This window comes from Oryzias melastigma, linkage group LG2 (assembly GCF_002922805.2).
Source record: "Oryzias melastigma strain HK-1 linkage group LG2, ASM292280v2, whole genome shotgun sequence".
NCBI classification, from domain to species: Eukaryota; Metazoa; Chordata; class Actinopteri; order Beloniformes; family Adrianichthyidae; genus Oryzias; species Oryzias melastigma.
The window spans coordinates 1,879,375-1,883,584 of NC_050513.1; the positions used below are offsets into that span (position 1 = coordinate 1,879,375).

Consider the following 4,210-nt stretch of genomic DNA (forward strand, 5'->3'; position numbering starts at 1 on the left):
GGGATTCTGCTGGTTTTCTCGATCTCCCTGCTCCATCTTCTCGTGATTACCTGGTCAGGTGTGTCCGACCAGTTAGAAGCATGATGGGGAAAAAGGGAGGACATTTCCAGGAATTGAAGGACCTCCTGTTTTTTTATTTTTTTATTATTAACCTCTCTTTTTTTGCTTCTAATTGGCTTAACACACTTTTTCCATCCAATCAGAGGTAAGTAGAAAAGGGAGATCTGGAAAACGAGCTCTATCTCAGCCTGCGAGGCCTAGAGCTGGACACCTCTGGTTTAGAGACTGTTTTTCAGGCAACACTGGGTTAGACCAGCAGGAATCTATTCCATCCAGGTATGGGTCATCCCAGCAATGCTTGGAAAATGGAATATAAATAAATAAATGATGGTGACCTCAAGTCATGATGTTTAAGTTGTCTTTGCTACTGAAGGGTCTTAGGATAAATGTAATCAATTTATATTTACACATGAGATTATTTACTGACCAAGGTGGTCACATTTTCTTTTGAAATTGACTGCTAGACTTTAGTCCATACATTTGATTTTCTAAGGGGTGTAATTGAAGTGTAAAATTGTGTCCAATATATAGGGTTAAGCCTCCTGGCTTTAAGTATTTTTTTTTTTCAATTAGGGCAAATATTTTTTATTAATTTGGTCACTATCTTTGTTTTTCTTTTAGCAGGGCAGCACAATACTGTGATCCATATTTTACATACACTTGTAAATGTTTGTGCTAAAATTTTAAATGTCAGAAAAAGTGCCATAGAAATCTCAACAGATTTTCTGTTTATATAAAAATCTCAACATATTTTTATATTTTCTGCTTTCTTGCATGTATTTCTTGAACTAATTCTGCCCTATTCAAAACTTACAAATGGTTAATAATTTTGAGAATGTTAACTCTTGAAATGGGGGGTTACAGACAAGACACACATAGACAGACAGGATACATACATAGTAAACCCAGTACATCAAATACACTCTTCTTACAGGCTCCAGGTTTTCATGGCGGTCACCTCAGTGCTGTTCCTTAACAGTATTCTGAATTTTTAAAGACAGTTTAGGGCCATTGTGGAGAGAATAAAACTAAGCTGATTAAAAAAGGGCCTATATCATGCTATTCTCAATTCTTTCAGAGTAAACTATATCCATATATATTATCATATATTACCTTTGACACACTAGATAACTTGTTTTTTATGTTTTTCTTCTTTTTTCATTTCATGACATCATCCTAGAGCCGGCCTCGGCAGCCTGTCTGCGTTTTGCCCATGAAAACAAACATCAGAAGTTTTGCGAAGATGTATGTATTACACTTAAAACTAAGGAAGTTGATTTTTCATGCTAAAGGACCTTTAAATATGAGTTGGCGGACATTTTTTTTTAACTGTCTTATGGTGGAGAGTATCTAAAATCTTTTTTTTTTGTGGAATAAAATTCAGGTATGAAGACGTTATAAAAACAGGTTATACAGAAAGAGACTTTACAAAAAGCTGAAACATGTCCAGCTGCTCCATGTTCATGTATCTGTGTCTCTAAAGCCAAATTTCCTGTTTTGGTCACGCAGAACAGGAGATCCACTGCAGGTGCTCTTCCATTCATCTTTGAAGAGGATCGCTCAACCTTCATTAAGTTGGCAGAGGTATGTTTGAAACACACCCAGTATTGATGCAACACCTGACTTTCAAATTTAAAAAATGTTCTTTCAAAAGGACCACTATAAATTTTCACACCAGTACATAGAAGTGTGAAAATTGGACTACATTTATTATCATCGTTGTCTCAAGAGCAATGGAATTTAAAATTTTCTCTGGTCAATCCATAATCAATTCAACCAATAAAATATAACAAAAATATGAAATATGTAATAAATACCTAATAAATAAATGCATAACGTACGCAGTGGAACACTTGTACGACATTAGCTGCATTTCCATTAACTCTGAAATTTTCCAAATTTTTTAAATAAATTCCCTTAATGGAGACACCACAATTTCAAAGAAAACATGGATTTAAAAAATAAAGTTTTTGTGCTTTTAGGTGGTTGTTTTTGGGGCGTATCAAAATAGAATTTTTTCTAAAAACTGTAATAGAAACACTTTTTAAAAAATAAATGCGCTTATGTTGTGTCTTTCCTGACTGCTGCACAGCGGACGTCACAAGAGATCTATCAGCATTGCAGCTCTTTATAAGTTGCGTATCATACAGAATCGTACAGCTCCTCCATAAAATCACCAACCAAAGTTTCATCATCGCTTCATCTGTAGCTGTACTTTTGCGCCTTGGAGCCTGAATAAGACACACAAGTCGCCTTTCAGGATTAGTGCAAGTTCCGTGACAAACTTTGATGGATTTTGTCATGTTTTCAAACAGAAAAAAGGTCCAGCTGCTTACTTGTTAATATGGTTATTTTTTAATACAGCTGAACAGACTTGTCGTGAGCATCTAAGACTGTCAGTGCTGCGAGCCATACTGCTGTGATGTCACCCATATGCTCCCTTTTAGGAATTGAATAAAAAAAGTCTTGGTCTTATCCATCGCTGTGTTTTTAATGACTTATCGTGTGAATTGATTTTTGCTTTATTGCAAAATTATGAATTAATGGAAATGGTGTCATTTTGAAACAGTTTTTTCAAAATTCCTAGAATTTCAATTTCAAAATTGTGCACAGATGTGTAATAGAAACGCAGCTAATGTCACCTTAGCATACCTAGAGATAATTACCAGACATTCATTCACACACATNGACTTATACTCCGGTGCGACTTATAGTCCGAAAAATACGGTATTTCATGTTTTGTTTTGTTTTTTTTACTTCAGACCACTGACGCTGCAGGGGTACCAGCAGTGATGAAGGGAGTGAGTGTTTGCCTACGGATCACCATGGAGCAAAATGCAGAGATGACAACCCAGTCAAGAACTTTGTGAATGTTGCTGTAATCCTGGAGGAGTGCATCATTTTGCGTGAGTTGCGATATGTACCAAATGGCTTTGCAGTGCTGATTGGACAACTTTACTGCTTCAACGTTGATTATCGGAAGTAACTGAAGTACACCTTTAAGTTCTTTCAGAACTTCAGGGGTAGAGTGGGCTCTGTTTGGGTTCATAGACTGTTGAACAAACTGCTTCAGTGCACAATGTCGAAACGTTCTTCAGAATAGAGCAGCTCCATGCCATTTTTGTTTGAACACTGTTCAGTAAATACATTTTAAGGAATTGACATGTGTGTAATGTTTTAGATGTCCTGTTTATAGAACAACACAAAACAATATTCCTGCATTAATTTAGTCAGACCTGTTTTTGGTACATTTGCATTTGTGATCTTTAAAGTCTGCTGTTGTGTGACGCATAAGAGAAAGCAAGTTATTTGTTCAAGTTTAAACAAGCACAAACAGAAATATCTTCTTGCACTGTGACATTTGTTAAAGACTCACTCCAATGAAAACACTATTTTTTTGTGTGTTTAATTTGTTCTTGTAGCATTTTTCTCATATTAGAGGACCTATATAAAATAATTATGATGATTAGATCTGCACTTCTGAAGATTCCTTTTTCCAAATCACATTGGATCAGAAACCAGACGCTTGGAAAAGCTAATGATGCAGCTACTGAAATAGGCGTGTTAAGAGCTCCATTCTGATGCATCAGCTTGCGCATGACTAGATCCGTGTAGGTATTGGTTTTCCTGGTCCAAGCTGGGGTCTGGCTAAAACTTTACAACTGGATTGATCCGATATTGCTCATCGTTATTTTTGCATTGCCAATGTTACCTTGAAACTATTAAGAGTGAGTGCAACAGAGCTTCCCTGTGATGGGCAGATGCGGGGTTGCTCTGACCCAAGTCCCGCCCACAACCCAGACTTATATTTCTAATGAGCTACTGCTGCTATGCATAAAATATGTCTTAAAAAACGACAAAGGCTTTTTGATTTTGGCTATAACTGCAGTCATAATTGAAAAGACTACTGAGAACAATATAAAAAATATGGTTGGAGTGGGACTTTAAGAAATTCATAGTTTTTTTTTTTGTTGAAAGCCAGTGACAATTTAAACTGTCGTGTTTCTGTATTTGAAATGGCTAGGCAACTGCTTTACTCCCTGTAATGTCATTGTGATTAACATGTAAGCACAGACAAAAACATAAAACAAACACTGAGTCACAGTAAGAAACATTTTTGAAAAGTGCTCTTTTGCCTGTTTTTAAAATA

General features: G+C 36.0%; 1 long non-coding RNA gene across 1 annotated transcript; it reads left to right on the plus strand.

Moving 5' to 3' along the window:
- On the plus strand, nt 1-4,164 carry LOC112142252. Its single transcript, XR_002918559.2, has 3 exons — nt 1-336; nt 1,241-1,644; nt 2,823-4,164. It is a non-coding gene; the product is annotated as an uncharacterized LOC112142252 (long non-coding RNA).
- The last annotated feature ends 46 nt before the right edge of the window (nt 4,165-4,210 follow it).